Source organism: Theropithecus gelada, chromosome X (genome assembly GCF_003255815.1).
Source record: "Theropithecus gelada isolate Dixy chromosome X, Tgel_1.0, whole genome shotgun sequence".
In the NCBI taxonomy this organism is placed as follows: domain Eukaryota; kingdom Metazoa; phylum Chordata; class Mammalia; order Primates; family Cercopithecidae; genus Theropithecus; species Theropithecus gelada.
The window spans coordinates 7,442,273-7,459,418 of NC_037689.1; the positions used below are offsets into that span (position 1 = coordinate 7,442,273).

Below are 17,146 nucleotides of genomic sequence, written 5' to 3' on the forward strand. Positions count from 1 at the left end.
AAGAAGAAAGAAAGGGAGGGAGGGAGGAAGGAAGGAAGGAAGGAAGGAAGGAAGGAAGGAAGGAAGGAAGGAAGGAAGGAAGGAAGGAAGGAAGGGAGGGAGGGAGGGAAAGCATGGAAGGAAGGAAGGATTTGAATAGAGTGATAGAGTCCTCTTACCAGAATTTGTTCTACCACTTACAAGATAAAAGACATTTGAGTTTTGCAAAGAAGATTTGTGTGAAATACACATAGAGTAATTCTATTGTCTCTGTTCTCCAGCAACTTTACATCATTGTCTCTGTGGAGACGGCCTACTGCTTCCTTGATCCTGTTCACAAGTGTGAGAGTTTACAAAGCCTCTAAGGAGTTTTGTAATATACATATATTCAGTAAATTATTTTTGCCTCAGACTGTAAAGGAAATTTGTTTCATATATAAACACTTTGGAATATAGGGAAAGCATAAAGAATCCAGCCACTCATAGATAACCATTTCAATATCTTTTGGATACTCTTCTCAACATTTAAGAAAAAATTTTGCACACAAGATCATATATTATCCAGTATTGAATCTATTTTAGTTCATTTAGTGTTGCTATAAAGGAATATCTGAGGCTGTTAATTTATAAAGAAGAGAGGTTTATTTGGTTCATGGTTCTGCAGGCTGCACAAGAAGCATGACACCAGCATCTGCTTCTGGTGAGGGCCTCAGACTGCTTCCATTCATGGCAGAAGGTTAGCGAAGCTGACACGTGCACAGATCACATGGCAAGAGAGAAAGCAAGAAGGGAGAGGGAGGTACCAGGCCCTTTTTAACAACCAGCTCTCTTGGAAGCTATCAGGGTGAGAAATCACCTATTACAGTGAGGACAGCAGCAAACCATTCATGAGGGACCTGTCCCAATGACCCAAACACCTCTCATTAGCCCCACCTTCAGTGCTGGAGATCAAATTTCAATATGAGGTTTGAGGGGACAAACATCCAAACTATAGCAGAATCCTAAATATTTCTTTGCTACACATTATATAATCAGGGCTTCCCCCTTTACAATTTAAATTTCTTTGTAAACACCATTTAATGATTGATTGCCCAATACTGGAGGGTGAGAATCACCATATGCTGCCTAACAATTTCTTTATTGCCTTTTATTTTATTTCAATAGTGCAGCATTGAACTTTTTGCATATTTGGCCACATTTAACACATATTGCTAAATCCCTTTCACTAAAAACATATAATAGTGCCATACACTGTATTCGTTATAACGCTGATTTTTTTTTTCCATCCTTTAATCTCTTTAATTCACACATCTGTCCTTTGTATAAAGAGGTGTTTTGGTGAACCCAAGTTGTTACATCAATGACATTCCACAGTATTAACACTAGAAAGATTGAAGTCGGCCGGGCGCGGTGGCTCAAGCCTGTAATCCTAGCACTTTGGGAGGCCGAGACGGGCGGATCACGAGGTCAGAAGATCGAGACCATCCTGGCTAACACGGTGAAACCCCGTCTCTACTAAAAAATACAAAAAACTAGCCGGGCAAGGTGGCGGGCGCCTGTAGTCCCAGCTACTCGGGAGGCTGAGGCAGGAGAATGGCGTAAACCCGGGAGGCGGAGCTTGCAGTGAGCTGAGATCCGGCCACTGCACTCCAGCCCGGGCGACAGAGCCAGACTCCGTCTCAAAAAAAAAAAAAAAAAAAGAAAGATTGAAGTCACATTCATGAATTATACAGGAAATATCAAAGGTTCATGAACTGATTATTCTTCTGGCAAGTTAGGGTTGGGTCTCATATTATCAAACTAATTTTTAATGCCTACTAAAATTCATACTTAATAGGAAGACGATCTACAATTAAAATTGTCCCTTGTTAGGTGGAGAGCAAAGACTTATTCACACTGAATCTCCCATGCCTTGTGTAGCACTGGGCACAGAATGGCATTCAGTGTTTTGAGAATGAATGAATGGTCTGCCTCTTGTCTTTGATAACAGTGAATATCATGCTAGGAAAACAGGGGCATGTAACTTTTACTTACCAAACTCTATGAGTTGCATTGAGCATACTTCTCAATCGCGAGCATTAATTTGAGAATAGTTAGGAAGGAAAGTGGAGTCTCTGGGGCACTTGCCTCTGTTTGTGGCCTCCTGTGCAATCTTAGCCAAATAACAACCTTTCCAGGCCTAGGTTTACCCATCTTTTAATATTACAGGATTTTACGCTTTAAAAATTCTATAAATTACTACATATTTGCAAACCTAGATTAACTGTGACAGATGGTATGTTTGAGGAACTATTTTTTTTTAATCCTTTTTATTACTCTTTTAAGAAATGCAACAAGAGCCTTACAAACTATCCATTTGAAGAGCAAGCACAAAGACCAGCTCTGTTTGTGGTGCCACCACAGTTGCAGAAAGGAATATCAGGAAGTCAGAAATGAATTGTGTTTCAGTCACTCTGCATGGTTGCTGCCACATATGGAACATTTTTAGGCCAACTTTTCAAAATTCCCAGTTAAGGTAAATGGGAAATTAGATGATCTTCATTAAGACTCCATGGGTGTGTCTGAGCTCCTGCTGCCAAAAGGGCCACTGATAGATGAATTTCTTGCACTCCTGAGAACATGCCTCTCTCGTCTTCCAAATGCTTCATTTACCGAAGAGACTGTGCTTATATCCCAGACCCAAAGCCCTTCTTTTCGACCTCCAAAGGCATAAATAAATGGCAAATCAGGGCAACATGAAGAACAGAAGAGAACTCCCATTTTCATGTCCCTAGAATGAACTAGACTTGGCCTATCTCCTAAGATGTCCCAGATCTTCACATATTTGTCAACTGAAGCAGTCACAAGACAGCCCTTGATTTGACTGCTAAGATCAAGACCAGAGATTTCATCATTGTGTGCATTAAGTGTAAAAATTGGCTTATCTGAACCTGCATCCAAATTATACACAAAGCCATCATCTGTACTGGCCAAAAAATGACAAGGTGAAAAGTGATTCCAAGTCACTCTATCTGCCTACTGAATCGCCACATTCGATGGCTTTCATCTGGACTTCGGCAGTCATACAAAGCCAGAAATCAGAGTCTGTGCTTCAAATGGATGAAACTGAAGCATTTGGACCTTGTCTGTGTGTATAGGGAGGCTAGCTGCTGGTTTCCCCAAGGACATATCCCACAGAATTACAGTGTTGTCCGCTGACGCACTTGCTAAAACATTTCTGATTAGCTTATTCCATGAAAGGTCAAGGACAGCATCGGTATGCCCTTCTGCTGAGAAACTCTTCTTTCCTTTCTTTTTCTTCTTTTTTGAAAGTTTACTTCCCAGTGTGAAGACTGGCTCTAAAGAGTCCACTATATCAAGGTCCCACACTTCAATAACAGGGGTCATGTTTCCTACAGCAATGTAATTTCCAGTAGAATCATCTGGGCTAGGATCAAAATTCAGCCATTCCACACTCAGAGGGTATGCAGACAAGAGTATATCCTGATGTACCTAAAAAGAGTCTTCTTCTTGATTATAAACATGCACCTCTAAATTGCACTGGTCCTGTTCAGCTCGGCCACAAACTATGAGATTATCACTGGGCTTAAGCAAGTTCATATTGTTCTGTATCTTTCAGAGTAACGTAAGGATCTTGATCATTACTCCCGTAGACCATAAGACCCAAGAGAGATTCACCAAGAGTCTCAGCATCTGGGTCATCTTCCTCATCATATTTATATAAGTCATACTTAGCTCATCATCATCGAGCGTCCTGTCGTCCTCTGGGTCACCATCCAGGGGCTCTCTTGGGCGTGCCTGGGTGCGTGCACTCTGCATGCCATCTTCTGAAGGACTGCCTGTCTCCTCTTCATCAATGCCACCACCCACCTTCTTCTTGCAATTTCTCCTTTGCCTCAGCAATGAGACGTTTTACTTCTTCTTTACTCAGCTCTACCTTGTCTGGTGTCTCTTTGGCCATGCCGCAGCGGACCCAGGCCACACACCTCACCTGGCAGCTGCGGTTCATGATCCTCAGGTCAAGGGCGTGTCAGGCTAGAAACTCGGCCGAGCATGAGGGACCACAGCCGCGCTGCGGCCACACTGTCGGGGCTCCGCACGGGGCCGCTCACGCTGAATAGGTTTTTTTTTTTTTTTAAATTCTAATTTTTATTTTTATTTTATTTTATTTTATTATTTATTTATTTATTATTATTATTATACTTTAAGTTCTAGGGTACATGTGCATAACGTGCAGGTTTGTTACATATGTATACTTGTGCCATGTTGCTGTGCTGCACCCATCAACTCGTCAGCACCCATCAACTCGTCAGCACCCATCAACTCGTCATTTACATCAGGTTTAACTCCCAATGCAATCCCTCCCCCCTCCCCCCTCCCCATGATAGGCCCTGGTGTGTGATGTTCCCCTTCCCGAGTCCAAGTGATCTCATTGTTCAGTTCCCACCTATGAGTGAGAACATGCGGTGTTTGGTTTTCTGTTCTTGTGATAGTTTGCCAAGAATGATGGTTTCCAGCTGCATCCATGTCCCTACAAAGGACACAAACTCATCCTTTTTTATGGCTGCAGAGTATTCCATGGTGTATATGTGCCACATTTTCTTAATCCAGTCTGTCACTGATGGACATTTGGGTTGATTCCAAGTCTTTGCTATTGTGAATAGTGCCGCAATAAACATACGTGTGCATGTGTCTTTATAGCAGCATGATTTATAATCCTAATGTATATACCCAAAGAATAGGTTTTAACTATTGATAATTTGGTAGCTGAAAAATATCTCATTGTTTTGGCTTAAATAATATTTATTTGATTTTATGTAAGTGCATATATAACTATATGCACTTTATATTTAATACTTTTGTAAGTATTTTAAAATTTGCCCTGAGAATGTATATGATTCACACGATATATAATTAACATTTTAAAATAATTAAGACAAAAAGGAAATGGGTAGAAAAAAATAAAATCAATATTAAGAAGTTAAAACACAGAAGGAACACCATTAGGTGAACCATGAATATGACTCTAAGCTTTCTAGCAGCCAATTTAAAGAGGAAAACATAAGAAGATAGAGTGTATATTGGTGGCGGCCAGAGGCCAGGGAGCATATGGGGGAGAGGTGGATGAAGACAGGTTGATTAAAGGGTACAAATATACAGTTTGATAGAAGAAATAAGACCGAGTGTTGGATAGATCAGTAGGGTAACTATACAATCTATTGTATATTTCAAAATAGCTGGAAGAATACTTCCAATCTCATTGGGTATTGTGAATAGAATTGCTATGAAAATGAGTCTGCAAATATCTCTTCAAGACTCTGCTTTCGAATCTTTTAGATATATACGCATATATCAAATCTTTCCAGCATAAAGACAAATATTTAAGGTGATGGATATCCCAATTACAATGACTTGACCTTTACAAATTATGTGAATGTATTCAATTATCATATGTACCCCACATGTTGGAACTTTGGACATTTAGATAATCTTGATTTGTATCTTCTCAATTTTTCAATAATTTCTAGAACTACAGGAGAACTCATTAACTCTGTCCCTTCTCTGGATTTCGCACACAAAAAATTGTCTCTGTTTTTTAATTTTTTTTTTGTATTGTGGTAAAAACATATAACATTTATGTTTTTAACTTAAAATTGTGTGTGTTTAATATGTACACTGTGATGTTTTGATATAAATAAATGGTAAACTGATTATTACAGTTAAGCTAATTAACATATCTATCTCTTCACATAGTTACGTTTTTATGGTAAGAATACTCAAGATCTAATCTTTTAGCAAATTTCAAATATCCACATATGTATTAACTACAGCCCCCATGCTGTACATTAGATCGCTAGAAATTATTCATTCTACATCATTGAAACTTTGTACACTTTGACCACCATCTCCCATTCTTCCCCTTCTCCTGTAACTAACATTCTACTCTCTGCTTCTATGAATTCAACTTTTTAAGATTCCACATGTAAATAAGATTATGTAGTAATTTTCTTTCTGTGTCTAGCTTAATTCACTTAGCATAATGTCTACCAGGTTCAACCATATTGTCACAGATGGCAGGATTTTCTTCTTTTCTAGGGCTGAATAATATCCCCTTATATATACATTGTTAAGTAAGTTGACCAAAACCATGTAACCAGTAGTGGAAGAAAGAGATGATAAGCCCAGGACTGTCTAACTCCTGAGTAAAGCACTCATAAGCACTATAAAATAGTGTAGCTAACATTTATTGAGTGTATACTACGTGCCAAGCAGTAAGTTCTTTAAATATGTTATCTATTTTAGTTCTTATGACAAACCTGTAAGTTAGATTGGTACAAATATCCATGTTTTACTGATAAGCAAATCACTGTTATTAAGGGTGTTATTTGCCATCAAAACAAAGGAATTGTATCATTAGCAGGAACAGTTGTATCTCTCATAAGCAATTGGTTTGTTATGACTTTATGGTCACTGTAGACCACGGAAAATATTTACTAAGTGCCTTCTATGTGCCAGGTCCTTGTTTAATGTTCTTCAGAAACACAAAACAAAACACCCAAATATTTCTTCCCTTTTGAATCTTATTTTCTAGTGGAAGAAATATTCTGTAAATAACCATATAGTGCATTACAAAATAAGAGTTGTGTAGAAGAGAAAAATAGAGCATAGCAAAGTGGATCAGAATATTCTTGGGGTGCTCACTTGAGCTAATGCTTCACTCTGGGGGAATTAGTCATGCAGCTGTATTATGGAAGAGTATTTCTGTCAATGAAAACAGCTGAGAAAAATACCTAAAGTGGGAGAGCAAGCCTGGTATATTTAAGGATCTGGAAGGAAGCCAATACAACTGCAGTGGAGAGGCTGAGAGGGTGAGGCAATTAGATCATAGAGGTGATAAATTAATCCAGTTAGACTTTATAAACCACTGTAACAACTTTAATTTTCCTCTGAGTTTGATAAGAAATATGGAAAGATTTTGAGTAGAGAAGTGATATGAGATGTCACAGGATATCTCCAGATGCTATGTGGAGAGGAGACTGCCTGAGACAGGGTCAAAGTAGGGAGACCAGTTGTATTAGTCCATTTTCATACTGCTGTAAAGAACTACCTAAAACTGGGTAATTTATGAAGAAAAAAGTTTAATTGACTCACAGTTCTGCATGGCTGGGGAGGCCTAAAGAAACTTACAATCATAGTGGAAGGCGAAAGCGAAGCAAGGACCTTCTTCACATGGCTGCAGGAGCGAGAGAGAGCAAGGGGGGAACTACCAAGCACTTTTAAACCATTAGATCTCATGACAACTCACTCAGTATCATGAGAACAGCATGGAGAAAACCACCCCCATGATCCAATCACCTCCCACCAGGTCCTTCCCTCAACAGGAGGGGATTACCATTCAAGACGAGATTTGGGTAGGGACACAGAACCAAACCATATCACCAGTGAAAATACTATTATAATGGTCCGCATGAGCAATGACGGTGGTTGGAACCAGAGTGATAACTATAGAACTGGTAATAAATGACCAAATTTTAAACATATTTTGAAGATAAAACCAAAATATTTTCCTTACAGATTGGTTGGATATGGAATGTGAAGAGAAAGAAGGAGTCAATGATAATTAAATAAACAACTAAATGTAAACAGAATATTTAAAATGATAACAGCAGTTACATTAGTGTAAGATTATAGACTTTATTTTGTTCTTCATTCTCTTATATATTTTCCAGTTTCCTAGATAAATATAAATGGTTTCTATAATTAGAAGGGAGTAAATATATTTTTTAAATAAAACAATATTGAATCACCTGTTTTTCAAATATGAGGTTGGCGACCAGCTGTGATGGCTCACATCTGTAATCCCAGCACTTTGGGAGGCCAAGGCAGGTGGATCACTTGAGGTCAGAAGTTTGAGACCCTTCTGGCCAACATGGTGAAATCCTGTCTCTACTAAAAATACAAAAAAATCAGCCAGGCATGGTGGTGGTGGACGTCTGTAATCCCAGTTCCTTGGGAAGGTGAGGCACAAGAATTGCTTGAACCCAGGAGGCAGAGGTTGCAGTGAGCCAAGATTGAACCACTGCACTCCAGCCTGGGCAACAGAGTGAGACTCTGTCTCAAAAAAAAAAAAAAATGAGGTTGGCAAATATTTAGAGAATAGTGGCCAGTGTTGGTGATAATGCAGTAGAACTGGCATTCACACATAGCTGTAGCATTATGAGTTGGTAAAGCTATTCTGGAGAGAAATGTATTCATGAAAGTTTTAGAAATGTTCATATAGTCACATATCAATGATTCCAGTTTTAGGAATTAACTGCAAAGAAACAATCAGAGATTTACTTTAATATTTAAAAGCAAAAATATTCATGTTTCATATGCAATTGTAATTGGAAAACACCTGAATGTCCAACAATATGGAATTCTTTTATTATATTACAAAGAATGTAAATCCACAGTTAGCATACTTTTCTGCTCTTACCAAAAAAAAACACATCTTTTTGAATAATATTTTCATGGCATTAGGAAAGGGTAAGGAAAAACCACAATTTAAGGAATAAAATTATTTTTAAGATTAATCCTAGAAAGCATTTGTAGATGTGGGAAGCCTGGGGGCACTCCTCCCACCAGTGGCTAGATTCTCACGTGGAGGAGGTAAAGCTATATTGATATTCATACCTAATATAATGACACTGCGTTTTGCATGAGAAAAAAACTGCATGGGGCAAAAAACAAACCCCATTAAAAATAAGCAAACTATTTGAACAGGCACTTTTCAAAATAAGACATACAAGTAGCCAATAAACATACAAAAAAATGGTCAGCGTCACTAATCATCAGAGAAATGCAAATTAAAACCAAAACAAGACACCATCTCTCACCAGTCAGAATGGCTATTATTTAAAAGTCAAAATATAACAGATGCTGGCAAGGTTGCAGAGAAAAGGGAATATTTATACACTGTTGGTGGGAATGTAAATTGGCCCAGCCTCCATGGAAAGCAGTCTGGTCATTTCCCAAAGAACTTAAAACAGAGCTACCATTTGATCCAGCAATCCCACCACATACCCAAAAGAAAATAGATAATTATTTTTTCTAATTTCCTACTTTTATTTTAAGTTCAGGAGTACATGTGAAGGATGTGCAGGTTTGTTACATAGGTAAATGTGTGCCATGGAGGTTTACTGCACAGATGAACCTATCACCTAGGTATTAAGCCCAGCATCCATTAGCTATTCTTCCTGATCCTCTCCCTCCTCCCCCACCCCGACCCTCCGAAGACCCCAATGTGTTATTCCCTCCCCCATGTGTCCATGTGCTCTCATCATTTAGCTCCCACTTATAAGTGAGTGCATGGTTTTTCGTATTTAGTTTTCTGTTCGTGCATTAGTTTGCCAAAGATAATGGCATCCAGCTCCATCCATGTCCTTGCAAAGGACATTATCTGACTTCTTTTTATGGCTGCACAGTATTCCGTGGTGTATATATGACATTTTCTTTATCCAGTCTGTCATTGATGGGCATTTAGGTAGATTCCATGCCTTTGCTATTGTGAATAGTGCCTCAACGAACATACACGTGCATATATCTTTATAATAGAAATATATATACTTAGTAATTATTAGGTATATACCAAATAATGAGATTGCTGGGTCAAATGGTATTTCTGCCTCTACATCTCTGAGAAATCACCACTCTGCCTTCCATAATTGTTGAACTGATTTACACTCCCACCAACAGCGTAAAGCATTCCTTTTTATCTGCAACCTCACCAGCATCTGTTGTTTTTGGACTTTTTAATAAGAGCCATTCTGACTGGCATGAAATGGTATCCCATTGTGGTTTTGATTTGCATTTCTCTAATGACCAGTGAAGATTTTGTTTTCATACATTTGTTGGCTGCCTGTGTGTATGTATGTCTTCTTTTGAGAAGTGTCTGTTCATGTCTTTTTTTCACTTTTTAATGAGGTTGTTTGTTTTTTATTGTAAATTTGTTTAAGTTCCTTATAGATGTTGGATATTAGACCTTTGTCAGATGCATAGTTTGCAAAAATTTTCTTCCATTCTGTAGGTTGTCTGTTTACTCTGTTGATAATTTCTTTTGCTGTGCAGAAGCTGTTTAGTTTAATCATATCCCATTTGTCAATTGTTGATTTTGTTGCAATTGCTTTTGGCATGTTCATCATGAAATCTTTGCACATGCCTATGTCCAGAATGGTACTGCCTAGGTTTTCTTCTAGGGCTTTTATAGTTTTGAGTTTTACATCTAAGTCTTGGATCCATTTTGAGTTGATTTTTGTATGTGGTGTAAGGAAGGGGTCCAGTTTTAATTTTCTGCATATTGCTAGCCAGTTCTCCCAGCACCATTATATTAAATAGGCAATCATTTCCCATTGCTCATTTTTGTCAGGTTTGTCAAAGATCAGATGGCTATAGGTGTGTGGTCTAATTTCTGAGTTTACAATTGTATTCCATTAGTCTGTTTTTGTAGCAGTACCATGCTGGTTTGGTTATTGTCACCCTGTAGTATAGTTTGAAGTTGAATAGCATGATGCCTCCAGCTTTGTTCTTTTTGCTTAGGAATTGCCTTGGCTATTTGGGCTCTTTTTTGGTTCCACTTGAATTTTAAAATAGTTTTTTCTAATTCTCTGAAGAATGTCAATGGTAGTGTAATGGGCATAGCATTGAATGTATAAATTGCTTTGGGCAGTATGGCCATTTTCACAATATTGATTCTTTCTATCCATGGCATGGAATGATTTTCCACTTGTTTGTGTCATCTCTGATTCTTTGAGCTGTGATTTGTAGTTCTCCTTGAAGAGGTCCTTCGCTTACTTTGTTAGCTGTATTCCTAGGTATTTTGTTCTTTTTTTGGCAATTGTGAATGGGAGTTCAATCATAATTTGGCCCTCAGCTTGCCTGTTGTTTGTGTATAGGAATGTTAGCAATTTTTGCACATTGGTTTTATATTCTGAGACTTTACTGAAGTTGCTTATCAGCTTAGGAAGCCTTTGGGCTGAAACGATGGGGTTTTCTAGATATAGGATCATGTCATCTGCAAACAAAGATAGTTTGACTTCCTCTCTTCTTATTTGAATACACTTTGTTTCTTTCTTTTGCCTGAATGACCTGGCCAAAACTTCCAATACTATGTTGAATAGGAGTGGTGAGAGAGGGCAACCTTGTCTTGTGCCAGTTTTTGAGGGAAATGCTTCCAGCTTTTGCCCATTCATTAAGAAATTGGCTGTGGGTTTGTCATAGATGGCTCTTATTATTTTGAGGTATGTTACTTCAATACCTAGTTTATTGAGAGTTTTTAACATGAAGGGATGTTGAGTTTTATCAAAGGCCTTTTCTGCATCTATTGAGATAATCATGTGGTTTTTGTCTTCAGTTTTGCTTATGTGATGAATCACATTTTTTTATTTGCATATGTTGAACCAGACTTGCATCCTGGGGATGAAGCCTACTTGATCGTGGTAAATAAGCTTTTTGATGTGCTGCTCATTTCAGTTTGCCAGTATTTTGTTGATGATTTTTGCATCAATGTTCATCAAGGATATTGGCCTGAAGTTTTCTTTTTTTGTTGTATCTCTGCCAAGTAAAAATAAATTACTATATCAAAAAGAAGCACCCATTCATATGTTCATCACCACACTATTCACAATAGCAAAGACATGGAATCAAACTAGGTGCTCATCAGTGGTAGACTGGATAAAGAAAATGTGATACATATACACCATGGAACACTACATAGCCATAAATAGGAATAAAATCATGTCCTTCTCAGAAACATTGATGGAGCTACAGGCCATAATCCTAAGCAAATTAATGCAGGAATGGAAAACCAAATACTGCATATTCTCACTTAGAAGTGGAAGATAATCTTTGAGTATACATGGACATAAATATAGGAACAATAGACACTGTGGAATACTAGAGGATGGAGGGAGGAAGGGTAGGTAAAACAAAAACTATTTGGTACTATGTTCACTACCTGGGTGACAGGATCAATACTCCAAACCTCAACATCATGCAATATTCCCATATAACAAATCACAGGTACTCCAGTATCTAAAATAAAAATTAGAATTTCAAAAATTTTTAATTTCTTTGTATTTCTCAAGTAGTTTTTGCTAATATTCTGATTTTATTCTAATTTGATTAGTATCAAGATTTTAAGTTTATTAGAATAGTTTTACATCACATTGTATATTTATATAAAAGTGTACATCCTATTATAATCTCTTATTTTAATTTCACTTTTTTCTTCAAGTGATTTACAAAAAAAAAAAAAAATCTATTTTTTTTTTTCCCAAATGATCAGCTCCTGGATTTATGATAATTTCTAGTTTTCTGATTTTCATTAAAATGTTTCTGTGCTTATCTTTGATGTCTGGATTGTAGTGTCTAGTTCATTTGTTTTGCTTCTTTTTTCTTTAATAAGGAAGAAAAAATTTAATACTATGAATATGTAGTTTTATATGCGTCCTGTTTGCTTTGATATATGCAATGTTTTCATTTTCTAAGTGCCCTGTGGATTTGCTCTTCTCTTTAATTCAATAGTTACTTTGAAGTGCATGTGTGAGAGTGTGCATGTATATGTGTATGCACAGTTTTGTTTGTGGGTACAAGTGCTTTTTAACTTCCAAGTATGGTTTCTGTTTGTTTTAACTTTTGTTCTAATTTCCTAGATTTGCCCTGTCCAATATGGTTGCCACTGGCCACGTGTGGCTAGTTACATTCAGATTAACCACAATTAACTAAAAGTTAAAAATCAGTCCCTCCAACAAAGTAGCCACATTTCAAGTGCCCAATAGCCTCATGTAGCTAGTGATCACCACATTGGACACTGCAGATATGGACTATTTCCATCATTACACACGTTCTTTTAAACAGTATTGCTCTAGATTGCATTTGGCATTGTGGTCACAGAGAAGGTTGTTTTATACTTTCTACTTTCGGGAACTTTGTTTTCTTTGTGAGTTGGTATAAAATCAATTTTTATAAATGGTTATTTGATGCCTGGAAAGAGAGTAAATGATCTGTAAAGTAAAAAGTTAGATAAATATCTTAATTAAAGCTTAATAATTACACTCAAAAATAAAGAAAGGATTGTGTAGGAAGGAGGGAGGTGGGCTGTATGGAATCTGTGAATGGGGCGTCCAAGCAGCAAAAAATATGTGTAGTACTTTTGTCTGAGGCAGTCTAGCTGTGAGAGGATGACCTGGCTGCTGACAGGCACACTAAAATATTTTTTAAGTTTATTTTTTATTGTGGTAAAACATAGTAAGTATATTTTCCTTTCTTATGATTTTCTTATTACATTTTCTTTTCTCTATCTTATTTTACTATAAGAATAGAGTATATAATTCATATAACATACAAATAGGTTTTAATCAACTGTTTATGTTACCAGTAAGTCTTCCAGTCAACAGTAGGCTATTAGCGGTTAAGTTTTGGGGGAGTCTAAAGTTAGACATGAGTTTTCAACTGTGTAGAGGATGGGCACAACTAGCCCCATCCCCCACCATTGTTCAAGACTCAATCGTACTTTGTTCCTGTTTATGGTTGAGTAATATTCCATTGTACGGATATACCACATTTGTTTCTCCATTCATCTGTTGCACAGTGCCCTCCAGGCTCACCTATGTTGCTTCAAATGACAGAATTTCGTTCTTTTTATGGCTGAATATTATTCAATTGTGTATAAATACACCACATTTTCTTTCTCCATTCATCTATTCATGGGGATTTAGATTGATTTCATATCTTGGCTACTGCGAATAGTGCTACAATGAACATGGGCATGCTGATATGATTTCTCTTTGTTTGGATATACATCCAGCAATGGGATTGCTGGATCATATGGCATTTCTATTTTTAGATTTTTTAGAAACCTACATTCTGTTTTCCAAAATGCCTGTACTAATTTACATTTGCACCAACAATATACAAAAGTTTCCCTTTCTCTACAGTCTCGCCAGTTCTGTTATTTTTTGTCTTTTTGATAATAACAATATTTATTGGGATGAGATGATGCCTCATAGTTTTGATTTTCATTTCCCTGATGATTAGCGATATTGAGTACTTTTAATATATCTGTTTGCCATTTGAATGTCTTCTTTTGAGAAATGTCTATTCAGATCATTTGCCTACTTTAAGATCAGACTTTTTCTTTCACTGTTGAGTTTTTTTTAGTTTCTTATATATTCTGGTTAATAATCCCTTGTCACATGAATAGTTTGCAAATATTTTCTCCCTTTCTGTAGGTTGCCTCTTCACTCTGTTGTGTCTTTTGCTGTTCAGAAGGTTTTTAGCTTGACATAATTCGATTTGTCTATTTTTGCTTTAGCTGCCTGTGCTTTTGAGGTCCTACACAAAAGTTTTACCAAGACCAATGTCCTGAAGCATTTCCCCAATGTGTTTTTTCTAGAAGTTTCATAGTTTCAGGTTTTATATTTACGTCTTTGTTCTTGATGTCTTTGTCAAAAATGAGTTAGTTGTAAATGTATACATTTACTTCTGGGTTTTTTATTCTGATACGTTGGTCTATGTGGCTGTTTTTATGCCAATACCATGCTGTTTTAGTTATACCTGTGGAGTATATTTTGAAGTCAGATAATGTGATGTCTCCAGTTTTTTTCATTTTGCTCAGGATCACTGTGGCTATTCAAGGTCTTTTGTGGTTCCATATAAATTTTAGAATTGTTTTTTCTGTTTCTGTGAAGGATGACATTGGTATTTTGATAGGGATTACATTGAATCTGTAGATTGCTTTGGGTAGTATGGACAGTTTAACAATATTATTTCTTCCAATCCATGTACATGAGATATATTTCCATTTTTTGTGTCCTCTTCAATATCCTTCATCAGTGTTTTATAGTTTTCATTGCAGAGATCTTTGACTTCTTTGGTTTAATTAATTCTTAAGTATTCCATTTTTGTAGCCATTGTAAATGGAATCGATGTCTTGATTCCTTTTTCAGATTGTTTGCTGTTGGTATATATAAATGATACTGATTTGTGAGTCCTGATTTTGTATCCTGCCTCTTTATTGAATTCATTTATCAGTTTCAAGTTTTTTTGGTGGGGTTGTTAAGTTTTTCTAAGTATAAGATTATGTCATCTGAAAACAAGGACAATTTGACTTCTTTTTTCCAATATAGTTGCCCTTTATTTCTTTCTCTTGCCTAATTGCTCTAGCTAGGACTTCCAATACTATGTTGAACAAAAGTGGTGTACATGGGCATTCTTGTCTTGTTCCAGATCTTAAAGGAAAGACTTTAAATTTTTATCCATTCAGTATAATGTTAGTGGTGGGTTTGTCATATATGGCCTTCATTTTTTTTTGAGGTATGCTCTTTTTATGCCTAATTTGTTGAGAGTTTCTTATTGTGTAAGGATGCTGAATTTTGTCAAATGACTTTTCTGCATCTATTGAGATAATAATATGCTTTTCATCCTTCATTTGTTAATGTTATGTGTCACATTTATAGATACGTGCATGTTGAACCATTATTGCATCCCTAGAATAAATTTAGCTTGTTCATAGTGAATAACCTGTTTGATGTGCTGTTGGATTCAGTGTGCTAGTATTTTGTGGAGGATTTTTGCATCAATACTCATCAGAAATATTGTGCTGTAATTTCATTTTTTGGGGGAACCTTGTCTGATTTTGATTTTGGTATGGGCCCAGGGTAGTGCTGGGCTTATTGGATGAGTTAGGGAGAGTTCCCTCATCTTCAATTTTTGGGAAAATTTTGAGATAAATTGATATTAGTATTTCTTTAAAAGTTTGGTAGAATTCAAAAATGAAGCTATTTGGTCCCAGGCCTTTTTGTTGTTGGGAGACTTTCTTATTGATTCAATGTCTTTACTTATTATTGGTCTATTTGGTTTTTCAGTTTCTTCATGCTTCAAACTTGGAACATAGACAAACTAACTTGTCTGCAGACCACCAAAATTTGTAACCAGAAATTCCATGTAAAAGCTTCTGTGAATGGAGAATTTTAACTCAAGAATTCCAGCCACTGACATGACCATCAACTCCCCTCACTCAAGTTACCTGTGACTGTTTTCCTTTATTGGGAGAGAAGGTGCACAAGAGTGAGCACCAGGCAGTCAAAATGAGTTTATGTTAATAAATTGGCTTCTGTTCTATAATTACTTCTGTGAGTCCAATTGCCATGGATCAGCCTCCTTGGGCAGGATCTTTGCTGAGTGTCAATAACCTGAAATATTGTGAACCACAGGACTTTCCACAAGGTGGCCAGTATAAGACATCAGTTGCTTCTCTAAAAGAGATCTCTATGAGGGCCTCTAACTGAAACAAGTGCTACACCAAATACCTCTTGAACAACTCCTCAGCTCTAGGGCTGAGGAAAAGCAAGGACTGAGAGAAGATGCATAAATGGGGGCCAAATACCTCCACATGAGCACCTCACTTATGAATTGCCTGTATCTTCCCTGCCTTTTGTGTAAGCCCAGCAATGAACTTATTTTGTGTGTGTTGGGGAAGGATAGAAGGGCAAGGCAGACTTGGATATCACAGCAGGATCTATTATGGGGCTTGTCTTCCTCTCGTAGCAGCCCTGGGAGGTGGATGTCAGTATCTTCATTTTACAGATTAAGAAGTTGAGGCACAGACATATATATTGCATGAACTAGACAAAGCCACAGAGCTAGTAAACAAAATTTAAAATTTGGTCCTGGGCAGCACATTCCCCAACTTCAAACCATGTTATAAGGCTACAGTAACCAAAAGAGTATGGTACTGGTACAAAAACAGAAACATAAGCCAATAGAAGAGAATAAAGAACCCAGAAATGAAGCTTCACACCCCAGCCATCTGATCTTCAACAAAGTTGACAAAAATAAGCAAGGAGGAAAGAACCCTCTATTCAATAAATGGTGTTGGGATAACTGGCTAGCCATAAGCAGAAGATTGAAACTGGACCCTTTCCTTACACTATATACAAAAATCAACTAAAGGTGAATTAAAGAATTAAATACAATACCTTAAACCATAGGAATCCTAGAAGAAAACCTTTAAAACACCATCCTGGACATTGATCTTGGGAGAGTTATTCACTAAAAGTCCTCAATAGAAATTGCAACAAAACCAAAAATTGACAAGTAGGACCTAATTAAACTAAAGAGCTTCTAC

At 37.0% G+C, this 17,146-nt stretch overlaps 1 pseudogene across 1 annotated transcript; it reads right to left on the minus strand.

Moving 5' to 3' along the window:
* Positions 1-2,255: 2,255 nt before the first annotated feature.
* Positions 2,256-4,073, minus strand: LOC112616021 (annotated as a pseudogene). The gene has a single exon (XR_003117533.1). The product of XR_003117533.1 is annotated as a periodic tryptophan protein 1 homolog pseudogene (transcript).
* Between the last annotated feature and the right edge of the window lie 13,073 nt (positions 4,074-17,146).